The following is a 15,180-nucleotide window of genomic DNA, read 5'->3' on the forward strand; positions in this document are numbered from 1 at the left end:
CCAGAGCAACTCATCTTAAATAGGAGCTGGGTAAAATGAGGCTGAAACCTACTGGGCTGCATTCCCAGACGCTTAAGGCATTCTAAGTCGCAGGATGGGATAGGAGGTCAGCACAAGATACAGGTCATAAAGACTTTGCTGATAAAACAGGTTGCAGTGAAAAAGCTGGCCAAAACCCGCCAAAACCAAGATGGCCATGAGAGTGACCTCTGGTCGTCCTCACTGCTACACTCCCACCCGTGCCATGACAGTTTACAAATGCCATGGCAACCTCAGGAAGTTAACCTATATGGTCTAAAAAGGGGAGGCATGAATAATCCACCCCTTGTTTAGCATATGATTGGGAAATAATCATAAAAACGGGCAGCCAGCAGCCTTCGGGTCTGCTCTCTCGAGTAGCTATTCTTTTATCCCTTTACTTTCTTAATAAACTTGCTTTCACTTTGCACTGCGAACTCACCCTAAATTCTTTCTTGCATGAGAGCCAAGAACTCCCTCATGGGATCTGGATCGGGACCCCTTTCCAGTAATACATGCACATAGGTATATTTTTACGTATGTTTCTGTGTGTGTGTGTGTGTGTGTGTGTGTGTATGTGCCCGTATTCATGTGTTTGCAAAATACATACCACAGTAATTAAATGAGATAACTTGTTTTGTAAAAATTTTATTTGTAGGTAATTACAAGTAGTCACTTTAGTTTTAGAATCGTTGATCTCTCTTCTTTCCTTCTGGCAGTAATTAGATTGTAGCACCAGATGTCTGTTCAAATTATAATTAGGAATATGCATTTATATACAAATAAGTATATAATGATCCTAAAGTTATTTTTAGCTTTATAGGAATTTTTTTTTCTCTTTCTCCTGGCCTTTTCTCCTCACTTATTACAGAGGCTGTTCAAACCCCAAGCCTCAGGTAATTGCTTATTCTGATATGGGTGAAGCATCTTGATTTCCCAGGAAAATCTTGATCTCAACCACCACAGAGTAAATAATAACCCAAGAGTGACTTCCATTTTTGGTTCCTTTGAGCTTTTACATTTGGATGAATCATTTAAGTTTAACCCTATGAAAGTTGGTTGAAGAATATTTTTGTCATGTTTATAAAATACGTAACTTGAGTGTTCTTAGAAAATCTATTTTGGACTATTGCCCAGCTACATTTTAAATTGCTACTTGAAATAATTCCTTTCCTCAGATGATCTGATATAGTCATGGCATCTGGTGTAATAGTGACTTTTGGAAGCTCCCAATCCTCCAATTTTTACATACAATAGTTTGTTTCTTGGTCGTATCCAGTAAATTCAGAGGGCTAGAGGAATTGGAATTTGTAGGTGTTGTAATTTGGCACTAGCGTGCTAATAGGACAGTTCTTAAAGGAAGAAACAAACAGAAAAAGCAAAACAAAGCCCTGATCTATAGTACGGGCTGATTTTTCTCTTACAGAGACTCCCATACACTCCCACCATTGCCAATTTCTTTTTTTTTTAGACGGAGTCTCGCTGTCTCCAGGTTGGAGAGCAATGGCGCCATCTCTGCTCACTGCAACCTCCGCCTCCCAGGTTCAAGCGATTTTCCTGCCTCAGCCTCCCAAGTAGCTGGGACAACAGGCGCACGCCACCATGCCCAGCTAATCTTTTTATTTTTAGTAGAGACGGGGTTTCACCATGTTGGCCAGGATGGTTTCAATCTCTTGACCTTGTGATTCGCCCACCTCAGCCTCCGAAAGTTCTGGAATTACAGGTGTGAGCCACCATCCCCAGCCAGCCATTGCCAATTTCAAGCTACCATCAGGTTAGCAACTGGCTGTCCAGGGCAGGTGCAAGCTGGCTCTAGCACACTGAGACCATAACATTTGGTGTGAGACATCACTTTTTTTTTAAAAAAAGAAAGGCCAGGTGTGGAGGTATGAGGACAGTGGCTGTTTTTGGTCTGTGCTCTTTGGCATATACTCTATGTCTGAGAAGATATTGTGAAGATACACTTCACAATAATTAGTTCAAGGAAGGTCATTTTAGGACAGTTTCTCCAACTTGTCCATTACTTTTCCTCCCCATTCTGTCTTTTTCAAATCTTAAAGAATCTCCAGAAACAATTGTTTATTGGTAGGTATTTGGAGATGATAATATGTGGTTTACCTTTACCTTTTTTTTTTTTTTTTTTTGAGACAAGGGTCTCACTCTGTCACCCAGGCTGGAGTGCAGTGGTGCAATTATGGCTCACTGTAGTCTCGACCTTCTGGGCTCAGGTGATCTTCCCACCTCAGCCTCCTGAGTAGCTGGACTACAGGTGGGTGCTACCACACCTGGCTAATTTTTATATTTTTTGTAGAGACAGGATTTTATCATGTTGCCCAGGCTGATCCAGAACTCCTGGGGGCAAGCAATCCTGCTGCCTTAACCTCCCAAAGTGCTGGGTTTGTAGGCATGAGCCACCACACCCAGCTCTGGTTTTACCTTATTTTCAAACAGACTAACTCATAGAAGTGTATGAAAATATCACCTACCACAATTTGTAGGATGCAGCAAGAGCAGTGTTTAGAGAGAAGTTTACAGCATTGAATGCATATATTAAAAAAGAAGAGAGACCTAATGTAAATAATATGTGTTTACCTTAGGAAACCAGAAAAAGATGAGGAAATTAAATCCAAAGTAAGCAGAGAAAAAGCAATAATATAAATTAGAGATCAATGAAATTGAAAATAGGAAACCAATAAAGACAATCAACCAAACCAAAAGTTGATTCTTTGAAAAGATCAATAATATTGACAAACCTCTCACTGGTCTAAGAGAAAAAAGGAAAGGCACAAGTTACTTATATCATAAAAAAAAAAGAGAGGACATCACTACTGATCCCATGGCATGAAAATAATAAGAAATATTAAGAACAACTCTACGCTCGAAATTTTTTGTTTGTTTGTTTGTCCTGGTTGAGATGGAGTTTCACTCATGTCCCCCAGGCTGGCTGGAGTGCAATGGTGCGATCTTGGCTCACTGCAACCTCTGCCTCCCGGGTTCAAGAGATTCTCCTGCCTCAGCCTCCTGAGTAGCTGGGATTACAGGTGCCTGCCACCATGCCAGGTGACTTTTTGTATTTTTAGTAGAGACGGGGTTTCACTATGTTGGCCAGGCTGATCTCAAACTCCTGATCTCATGTCACCCACCCGATTCAGCCTCCCAAAGTGCTAGATTACAGGCGTGAGCCACAGCGACTGGCCTATGCTCGAAGTTTTGATAACCTAGATGAAATGGACCAATTCCTTGAAAGATACAACATTACAAAATTCACACAAGGAGAAACAGATAACATGAATAGGCCTAAATCTATTTACAATATTGAATCAACAATTAATAGCCTTTCAAAACTAGAAGAACCAGGCCTAAATGGTTTTACTGGTGAATTCTACCAAACATTCAAGGAAAAAAAATCAAACTGGTTAACTGTGGCCCATAAACTAGCTGCTTGTTTTTTTATAAATAAAGTTTTATTGGAACCAGAGCTGAGATTAGGGTCAAGCAAGTGAAGCAAGACTGTGCAAAGGCAGGTTGGATCTTGTTATTTAAAATTTTGATATCTCATGCATGATGGGTTTTTTTGGCATTAAATTTCATTTAAAAATGCATTAAAATGTTATCTTGGTAACTGACTTTTTGGTATCCTCAAGTTTTGTCCCAAGGCATGTGCCTCACTTGCCACACCCTAATCTTGCCCTTGTGGGGTGATAAGCAGTGAAGGGATAATTGGAAGTGAAAGAGCTGACACTGGATATTATGAAATGTGGTGGTGTTTTTTGTTTTTTGTTTCAGTGGTGATGGTTTGTATTTCACCACCCACAAGGCACCGAGGTGCTAAGCAACTTGTAACAAGAGACACCACGGGTGAGGACGCTGTGTGGTCTGAAATCACCGAAGAGGGCTACGGTCACCCTTGAGCATAGCTGGCTGCAATCATGCTTACATCTGTGTAAGATCAATTATGTACATTCAAAATCTAGGCCACCCATTGCTATTTGGCAAAGTCCATTTGTACTTTTTGATTGACTAGCTTATGTAATCTTTATTGTTTCTTAATGCATTGAACCTGTTATAATGTTCTTTTAAAGGAACTATAATAGTGGGAACAGTTCATGCTGAGTGTGTTTTAAAAGCTTGATCAGCTGGGTGCAGTGGCTCATGCCTGTAATCCCAGCATGTTGGGAGGCCGAGGCGGGCGAATCACAGGAGGTCAGGAGTTTGAGACCAGTCTGACCAACATGGTGAAACCCCGTCTCTACCAAAAATATAAAAATTAGCCAGGTGTGGCGGTGCATGCCTGTAATCCCAGCTGCTCCATAGGCGGAGACAGGAGGATTGCTTGAATCGGGGAGAGGGAAGTTGCAGTGAGTCGAGATCGTGTCACTGCACTCCAGCCTGAGCGACAGAGCAAGACTCCATCTCAAAAAAAAAAAAAAAAAAAAAAAAAAAAGGAAAGAAAAGCTAGGTCAATAAAGTACTTGTAAGGCTTTGCGTGCCCAAGATTATGGGCTGGCAAACTATAATCAGAAAGTTTTGCCTCTAAAAATTGTCTAAAAATTGGTTTAAGAAATGGTTTCCAAATTTTCTAGGAAATGAGTGATTTTTCTCAGAGTTTAGAAGATTGTTAGGTTGGGTGATAGATATTTCTTCCTTCCTTAAACATGTTTTCCTTTCTAAATCTCAGTTTGTGGTAAAATCAATTTCAGGAAATGCCAAAAATAAATGCCAAAATAAACATTCATTGGAACATAAGACTATTAACACCTAAGATGTTTACAGAAAGAACTGGGCATTAACACATATACCTTTAGGTCAGTGATCTGAAAATAAAAAGATCCTTAATAATTGAGAACATTATTATTTATCTAGCACCTGTGGTGGAGTTTTTGAAATTCTACAAATTCAATACATGTATGAAATCTTGGCCATAGGTAAACTTAGTCTGAAAAACAGAAATTGACATAGGCAAAATATTCTTATAGTCTTTGTAACAAACTGTTATGAAAAGAGAAATATCCTGTGTCTGAACAGATGGAAAAGCAAGTCATTTTAGAACTGTTGTAAGGTCTTGTTTTTATATTACGCTAATCCCACTCCTCAATGGGGAAAAAGGCTTCCCCATTGTGTTTCAGATTCCTCAGTAGTTTCTGCTGGCTCATAGTAGCTTGAAGGGGATGGGTGAACTTGAATGAGAAAGTCGGTGAAGAGAACACCAGCTTCCCCCTCCCCCAGACAGGAAATGGCATCGAGATTAAAGATCTGCCGGTGTCTGTTGCTGGGTTTCCCTCTAGGCTACGAAAACAAATAGAACACATAATTAATATTCTTCCTGCAGCTTGTGGAAGGCCTTTAGGCGGAACATCAGTGCTCATTTTACTATCTATATTCAGGCTGAGTTTTGACACCATGATATTTTTGGGAAAGTGGGGAACATGGTGTAATCTGGGATCATCTGTAAACAAATGTCAGTTTTCCAAACAGAAGGAGAGTCAGCTGGGGGTTGTTCTGTAGGCAGGGGCCCCCTGCTAATCTAAGGGAGATGTGAGAAAAGGAAAAGGGGTGATGATTGCTGGAGAGTAGGAAGGTGTTGTTTTGACAGGGATGGTTACCGTCAGGAGCAGTAGCCTGCCTGCTGTCTATCTGTTCACTTTCAAATCAGTTCTCAATAAATATCGTTTGAGCACCCAACAGACTTGTTTGCTAGTACTGAGGTGCAGAGATAAATAACAAAAAATTGCTGATTAGCTTATAGTCTAAGGTATGCAGATAAGAGAAAGAAGATTTTTAAGTGATTTATCATAGCAGAATTCTGAAGCTATTGCCCAATCACCAAACTCAAAGTTGCAAAGTGTTTTCTGCTTGCCAAGAGCACTTCTGACTGTCAGTCAGCCTGTAGGACTCAAGAAATTTATGGGTGACCAGCCAAATCCAATTCCTTCTTATGGTGTGTGTTTCAGATATGTAAGGGGGAAAGTATAGATTTGACTTACCCCCAAAGTCACAGGAAGCCATGAGATCTAAGTTCCCAGTGCCATTGAATTCATTAGTGTAGAAGGAAATGAAGATTTGGGCCCAGTTTCTGGAGTCTGTGTGCCCCGTCCCCTGCCCCTTGCCAGCAAGGCTTTTTTTTTTTTTTTTTTTCTTATACAATGGTGAGACATGATGCTGGACTGAATGTTTAGCCCTATTTATATTTTATGAAGGAAACACATTAGCATAAAAGGTGTAAAACCATGCATAGAGTTTTACCATAAATATGGCTAACAGGATTAAGTAACACTTTAACACAGTGCTTTGCAGTTAGAACTAGGAAACTTGTTACCGTGGTTTACTGGCAGACTTTAGGATTAGTTAAAACTTGTGACTGGGTGTGGTGGCTCACGCTTGTAATCCCAGCACTTTGGGAGGCCAAGGTGGGTGGATCACTTGAGGTCGGGAGTTTGAGACTAGCCTGGACAACATGATGAAACCCTGTCTCTACTAAAAATACAAAAAAAATCAGCTGGGCATGGTGGTGCATGCCTGTAATTCCAGCTACTAGGGAGGCTGAGGCATGAGAATTGCTGGAGCCCAGGAAGCGGAGGTTGCAATGAGCTGAGATTGTGCCACTGCACTCCAGCCTGGGTGACAGAGTGAGACTCTGTCTCAAAAAACAAAAAACAGAAGATGGCCAAATAGGAACAGCTCTGGCCTCCAGTTCCTAGTGCAAGTGACATAGAAGATGGGTGATTTCTGCATTTTCAACTGAGGTACTGGGTTCATCTCACTGGGGTTTGTCAGACAGTCAGTGCTGGTCAGTGGGTGCAGCTCGACCAGTGAGAGCTGAAGCAGGGCGAGGCATTGCCTCACCTGGGAAGCACAAGGGGGAAGGGAATTCCTTTTCCTAGCCAAGGGAAACTGAGACACACAATACCTGGAAAATCGGGGAACTCCCACCCTAATACTGCACTTTACCAAGGGGTCTTAGCAAACGGCACACCAGGAGATTATGTCCCACACCTGGCCCGGAGGGTCCCACGCCCATGGAGCCTCCCTCATTGCTAGCACAGCAGACTGAGATCTAACTGCAAGGCAGCAGCGAGGCTCGGGGAGGGGCGCCTACCAGTGCTGAGGCTTAAGTAGATAAACAAATCCTCCAGGAAGCTCGAATTGGGTGGAGCCCACCACAGCTCAGGGAGGCCTGCCTGCCTTTGTAGACTCCACCCCTGGGGCCAGGGCATAGCTAAACAAAAAGCAGCAGAAACCTCGGCAGAGGTAAATGCCCCTGTCTGACAGCTTTGAAGAGAGCAGTGGTTCTCCCAGCATGGAGGCTGAGATCTGAGAACAGACAGGCTGCCTGCTCAAGTGGGTCCCTGACCCCTGAGTAGCCTAACTGGGAGATATCCCCCACTAGGTGCAGAATGACACCTCACACCTCACACCTCACAAGGCTGGGTTCACCTCTGAGACGAAGCTTCCAGAGCAAGAATCAGACAGCAGCACTCGCTGTTCAGCAATATTCTATCTCCTGCAGCCTCTGCTGCTGATACCCAGGCAAACAGGATCTGGAGTGGACCTCAAGCAAACTCCAACAGACCTTCAGCTGAGGGTCCTGGCTGTTAGAAGGAAAACTTACAAACAGAAAGGACACTCACACCAAAACCCCATCAGTACGTCACCAGCATCAAAGACCAAAGGCAGGTAAAACCACAAATTTGGGGAAAAAGCAGTGCAGAAAAACTGGAAATTCAAAAAATCAGAGTGCATCTCCCCCTCCAAAGGAACGCAGCTCATTGCCAGCAACGGAACAAAGCTGGATGGAGAATGACTTTGACGAGTTGAGAGAAGGCTTCAGTCGATCAAACTTCTCAGAGCTAAAAGAGGAACTATGTATCCAGCACAAAGAAACTAAAAACCTTGAAAAAAGAATGGAAGAATGGATAACTAGAATAATCAATGCAGAGAAGACCATAAACGAATTGACAGAGATGAAAACCATAACATGAGAACTACGTGACAAATGCACAAGCTTCAGTAACCGACTCGATCAACTGGAAGAAAGAGTATCAGTGATTGAAGATCAAATGAATGAAATGAAGCGAGAAGAGAAGTGTAGAGAAAAAAGAGTAAAAAGAAATGAACAAAGCCTCCAAGAAGTATGGGATTATGTGAAAAGACCAAATCTACGTCTGATTGGTGTGCCTGAAAGTGCCAGGGAAAATGGAACCAAGTTGGAAAATACTCTGCAGGATATCATCCAGGAGAACTTCCCCAACCTAGTAAGGCAGGCCAACATTCAAATTCAGGAAATACAGAGAATGCCACAAAGATACTCCTCGAGAAGAGCAACTCCAAGACACATAATTGTCAGATTCACCAAAGTTGAAATGAAGGAAAAAATGTTTAGGGCAGCCAGAGAGAAAGGTCGGGTTACCCACAAAGGGAAGCCCATCAGACTAACAGCAGGTCTCTCGGCAGAAACTGTACAAGACAGAAGAGAGTGGGGGCCAATATTCAACATTCTTAAAGAAAAGAATTTTCAACCCAGAATTTCATATCCAGCCAAACTAAGTTTCATAAGTGAAGGAGAAATAAAATCCTTACAGACAAGCAAATGCTTAGAGATTTTGTCACCACCACGCCTTCCCTACAAGAGACCCTGAAGGAAGCACTAAACATGGAAAGGAACAACAGGTACCAGCCATTGCAAAAACATGCCAAAATGTAAAGACCATCGACGCTAGGAAGAAACTGCATCAACTAACGAGCAAAATAACCAGTTAATATCATAATGACAGGATCAAGTTCACATATAACAATATTAACCTTAAATGTAAATGGACTAAATGGTCTAATTAAAAGACACGGACTGGCAAATTAGATAGAGTCAAGACCCATCAGTTTGCTGCATTCAGGAGACCCATCTCACATGCAGAGACACACATAGACTCAAAATAAAGGAATGGAGGAAGATCTACCAAGCAAATGGAAAACAAAAAAAAGCAGAGGTTGCAATCCTAGTCTCTGATAAAACAGACTTTAAACCATCAAAGATCAAAAGAGACAAAGAAGGCCATTACATAATGGTAAAGGGATCAATTCATCAGTAAGAGCTAATTATTCTAAATTATATGCACCCAATACTGGAGCACCCAGATTCATAAAGCAAGTCCTTAGAGACTTACGAAGAGACTTAGACTCCCATACAATAATAATGGGAGACTTTAACACCCCACTGTCAAAATTAGACAGATCAACAAGACAGAAAGTTACAAGGATATCCAGGAATTGAACTCAACTCTGCACCAAACAGACCTAATAGACATCTACAGAACTCTCCACCCCAAATCAACAGAATATACATTCTTCTCAGCACCACATCACACTTACTCCAAAATTGACCACATAGTTGGAAGTAAAGCACTCCTCAGCAAATGTAAAAGAACAGAAATTACAACAAACTGTCTCTTGGACCACAGTGCAATCAAACTAGAACTCAGGACTAAGAAACTCAATCAAAACCACTCAACTACATGGAAACTGAACAACCTGCTCCTGAATGACTACTGGGTACATAACAAAATGAAGGCAGAAATAAAGATGTTCTTTGAAACCAATGAAAACAAAGATACAACATACGAGAATCTCTGGGACACATTTAAAGCAGTGTGTAGAGGGAAATTTGTAGCACTAAATGCCCACAAGACAAAGCAGGAAAGATCTAAAATTGACACCATAACATCACAATTAAAAGAACTAGAGAAGCAAGAGCACACACATTCAAAAGCTAGCAGAAGGCAAGAAATAACTAAGATCAGAGCAGAACTGAAGGAGATAGAGACACAAAAAACCCTCCAAAAAATCAATGAATCCAGGAGGTGGTTTTTTGAAAAGATCAACAAAATTGATAGACCACTAGCAAGACTAATAAAGAAGAAAAGAGAGAAGAATGAAATAGACACAATAAAAAATGATAAAGGGGATATCACCATCAACCCCACAGAAATACAAACTACCATCAGAGAATACTATAAATACCTCTATGCAAATAAACTAGAAAACCTAGAAGAAATAGATAAATTCCTGGACACTTACACTCTCCCAAGACTAAACCAGGAAGAAGTTGAATCCCTGAATAGACCAATCACAGGCTCTGAAATTGAGACAATAATTATTAGCTTACCAACCAAAAAAAGTCCAGGACCAGATGGATTCGCAGCCGTATTCTACCAGAGGTACAAGGGAGAGCTGGTACCATTCCTTCTGAAACTACTCCAAGACATAGAAAAAGGGGAAATCCTCCCTAACTCATTTTATGAGGCCAGCATCATCCTGATACCAAAGCCTGGCAGAGACACAACAAAAAAAGAGAATTTTAGACCAATATCCCTGATGAACATTGATGCAAAAATCCTGAATAAAATACTGGCAAACCAAATCCAGCAGCACGTCAAAAAGCTTATTCACCATGATCAAGTGGGCTTCATCCCTGGGACGCAAGGCTGGTTCAACGTACGCAAATCAATAAACGTAATGCAGCATATAAACAGAAGCAAAGACAAAAACCCCATGATTATCTCAATAGATGCAGAAAAGGCCTTTGACACAATTCAACAGCCTTTCATGCTAAAAACTCTCAATAAATTTGGTATTGATGAAACATATCTCAAAATAATAAGAACTATTTATGACAAACCCACAGCCAATATCATACTGAATGGGCAAAAAATGGAAGCATTCCCTTTGAAAACTGGCACAAGACAGGGATGCCCTCTCTCACCATTCCTATTCAACATAGCGTTGGCAGTTCTGGCTAGGGCAATCAGGCAAGAGAAAGAAATAAAAGGTATTCAGTTAGGAAAAGAAGAAGTCAAATTGTCCTTGTTTGAAGACAACATCATTGTATATTTAGAAAGGCCCATCGTCTCAGCCCAAAATCTCCTTAAGCTGATAAGCAACTTCAGCAAAGTCTCAGGATACAAAATCAACGTGCAAAAATCACAAGCATTCTTATACACCAGCAACAGACAAACAGAGAGCTAAATCATGAATGAACTCCCATTCACAATAGCTTCAAAGAGAATAAAATACCTAGGAATCCAACTTACAAGGGATGTAAAGGACTTCTTCAAGCAGAACTACAAACCACTGCTCAGTGAAATAAAAGAGAACACAAACAAATGGAAGAACATACCATGCTCTTGGATAGGAAGAATCAATATCGTGAAAATGGCCATACTGCCCAAGGTGATTTATAGATTCAATGCCATCCCCATTAAGCTACGAATGACTTTCTTCACAGAATTGGAAAAAACTGCTTTAAAGTTCATACGGAACCAAAAAAGACCCTGCATTACCAAGACAATCCTAAGTCAAAAGAACAAAGCTGGAGGCATCACGCTACCTGACTTCAAACTGTACTACAAGGCTGCAGTAACCAAAACAGCATGGTACTGGTACCAAAACAGAGATATAGACCAATGGAATAGAACAGAGCCCTCAGAAATAATACCGCACATCTACAGCCATCTGATCTTTGACAAACCCGACAAAAACAAGAAATGGGAAAGGATTCCCTATTTAATAAATGGTGCTGGGAAAATTGGCTAGCCATAAGTAGAAAGCTGAAACTGGATCCTTTCCTTACTCCTTATACGAAAATTAATTCAAGATGGATTAGAGACTTAAATGTTAGACCTAAAACCATAAAAACCCTAGAAGAAAACCTAGGTAATACCATTCAGGACATAGGCATGGTCAGGAACTTCATGTCTAAAACACCAAAAGCAACAGCAACAAAAGCCAAAATTGACAAATGGGATCTAATTAAACTAAAGAGCTTCTGCACAGCAAAAGAAACTACCATCAGAGTGAACAGGCAACCTACAGAATGGGAGAAAATTTTTGCAATCTACTCATCTGACAAAGGGCTAATATCCAGAACCTATAAAGAACTCAAACAAATTTACAAGAAAAAAACAACCCCATCAAAAAGTGGGCAAAGGATATGAACAGACACTTCTCAAAAGAAGACATTCATACAGCCAACAGACACATGAAAAAATGCTCATCATCACTCGCCATCAGAGAAATGCAAATCAAAACCACAATGAGATACCATCTCACACCAGTTAGAATGGCAATCATTAAAAAGTCAGGAAACAACAGGTGCTGGAGAGGATGTGGAGAAATAGGAACACTTTTACACTGTTAGTGAGACTGTAAACTAGTTCAACCATTGTGGAAAACAGTGTGGCGATTCTTCAAGGATCTAGAACTAGAAATACCATATGACCCAGCCATCCCATTACTGAGTATATACCCAAAGGATTATAAATCATGCTGCTATAAAGACACATGCACACGTATGTTATTGCGGCACTATTCACAATAGCAAAGACTTGGAATCAACCCATATGTCCATCAGTGACAGACTGGATTAAGAAAATGTGGCACATATACACAATGGAATACTATGCAGCCATAAAAAAGGATGAGTTCATGTCCTTTGTAGGGACATGGATGCAGCTGGAAACCATCATTCTCAGCAGACTATCGCAAGAACAGAAAATCAAACACTGCATGTTCTCACTGATAGGTGGGAATTGAACAATGAGATCACTTGGACACAGGAAGGGGAACATCACACACCAGGGCCTGTTGTGGGGAGGGGGTGGGGGGAGGGATAGCATTAGGAGATATACCTAATGTAAATGATGAGTTAATGGGTGCAGCACACCAACATGGCACATGTATACATATGTATCAAACCTGTACATTGTGCACACGTACCCTAGAACTTAAAGTATAATAAAAAAAAAAAAAAAAATACAAAAAACAAGACAAACAAATACAAAAAGCAAGACAAATAACAAAAACAAAAACAACAAAGAATATCTGTGTTTACCATCAGTGTCCATAGTTCAGATAAATAGTCATCCTACAAACTGATGCCTGATCAGGTTCTTCAGTTATGAAAGGAGTCCCTTCCACAGATTCAAGTCCCTGCTGGGACTAAAATTCCATGAATTAGTATTCTATATTGGGTTTTATAGTATTGTCAGCTTTTGCAGGGAGGGTAGGAGAGAGTAGATTTAACCCTTTACACCATGTATCATCAAAAAATTTATTAAGTCTGGGTATGGTGGCTCACACCTGTAATCCCAGAACTTTGGGAGGCTGAGGCAGGAGGATTGCTTGAGTCCAGGATGTCGAGACCAACCTGGGCAACAAAGTGAGATCCTATCTCTATAAGAAAATTTTAAAAATTAGCCAGATATGATGGTGTGCACCTGTAGTCTCAGCTACCTGGAAGGCTGAGATGGGAGGAACCCTGGAGCCTGGAGAGTCCAGGCTGTAGCAAGTCATGATTGCACCACTGCACTCTAACCTGGGTGACAGAGTCAGACCCTGTCTTTAAAAAAAAAAAAAATTTCTCAAGATGAGAAGGATAAACACATGTGAAACACCTATAACAATGCAAGTTAGTCTATAATTGAAAAAATTTTTTAAAGCTTTAAGAATCCAAAGAACAGAGTATAAATGGGATCTGAAGATGACTAGGGGATGTTTTGTAGAGGACTTGGTAAGGAAGGGCTTTACCTGGGCAGAGCTTGGGAGATGCAGATTTAGGCATTTCAAATAAATAAATACTGTATGTAGTACCTATAAGTATATACTGGAAAAACATATATCTGCATGCAATATATTTATATATATATTGATTTATTTGTGTGGATATTGTCACTTACCTGTGCATTTATACAAGGAGATGCAAATGACATATCAGTTGTAGAATTTTCTCTTTGGTTCACTTAGGTTCTTAGCATGAATGAATCAATGTGTGATGGATGGCTGCAAGAAACACACAGACCATGTCCTGAAATACAATGAAGGCTTCAGGTCTGGTTAGTTACTGAAGTAGTGACAGGTATTAAAATAGTACAGAAGCTTCTAATCTACCAGAGAAAATTCCCAAAGTTTGGTGTGAGGTGTTGCCTGTTGAGAATGTCTCTATCTCTACCACCTTTCGGAGTGAATAATTCTCCACGGGACCCCTAGCTTCTCAAACCCAAGCTTGCACGTGGCAAGTACCAACATGAGAAAGGCTTTCTGAAATTTCAAACACAGACTGTGTTCCTCTCTTCACATACTATCTGTTTTGAACCCTCTGGCTCTTTCTCAGAAGAAATTGATATATTTTCCAAGACACAACTTTGACCTCTGTTTTCAACCCTAACTGTGTGGTAGGAAGTAGGGACCACAAAGGTGGTGATGATTTCCAAACCTATGTGAATGAAATGACTCATGGTAAATAAACATGGCATATGCTTATTGCCTTATTTGTGAGAACTGAGACAACTGGTGCATAGAATGCTGTTTGGTGTTACATAGAGATTAATCAATAGGAGAGTGACTGTACAAAATATGGCTGATCCATGCATGTAATACTACACAGCCATGAAAAAGAGTAAGTACTAGAAGGCTGATGCTGTAAGACATCTACAGTCCATTGTCAAGTAAAAAAAAAAATCCTTGTAGAGGCATAATTAGAAATTTATAATAAACTGCAGACAACGATTACCTCTAGGTAGTAGAATTGTGTGTGTGTGTGTGTACGTATGTGTTATATGATACATTTTTACAGGGTTTAATTTTTAAAGACAAGCATTTATTTCCTGTAATAAAACATTTTAAAATAGTTTTAGAAAGGAATATGTTGATGGATTTCTTTCTTTTTTTGTTGTGATAAAATATATAGAACATAATATTTATAATTTTAACCATTTGCAAGTGTACAATTAGTACAATTTAAATATGCTCACAATGTTTTATAACTGTCTCTGCTATTTATGCCCCCCAATTTTTAATCATTCCCATCAAAAACTTCATATCTATTAAGCAATAACTTTCCCTTTCCCTGTCCCTGCAGCCCCTGGATGCCTCTATTTTACTTTCTCTCTCTGGATTTGAGCAACCAGGCAAAACCTGCCCCAGCCCTGTTGCAGCAGAGGTGAAGTCCTACCCACAGAACACATTTTTAATTTTCAGAAGTGTCACCTATAATTTTACTGTCATTATTAACATTTTGGCATTTTTCCATCTAACCTTTTCCCCTACTGTTACCTCACTACTGAAATTTTACTATATAGGTGGTTTGCTATACTATTTTTTTGTTTAAGATACTGT

The 15,180-nt window shown here is 40.3% G+C and overlaps 1 long non-coding RNA gene across 1 annotated transcript; it reads right to left on the minus strand.

The window, feature by feature from the left end:
- Positions 1-650: 650 nt before the first annotated feature.
- Positions 651-13,848, minus strand: LOC135964524 (uncharacterized). Its single transcript, XR_010577009.1, has 2 exons — positions 13,743-13,848; positions 651-761 (listed from the first exon to the last, which is right to left on the minus strand). It is a non-coding gene; the product is annotated as an uncharacterized lncRNA (long non-coding RNA).
- Positions 13,849-15,180: the final 1,332 nt, after the last annotated feature.

Source organism: Macaca fascicularis, chromosome 8, assembly GCF_037993035.2.
Source record: "Macaca fascicularis isolate 582-1 chromosome 8, T2T-MFA8v1.1".
Lineage (NCBI taxonomy): Eukaryota > Metazoa > Chordata > Mammalia > Primates > Cercopithecidae > Macaca > Macaca fascicularis.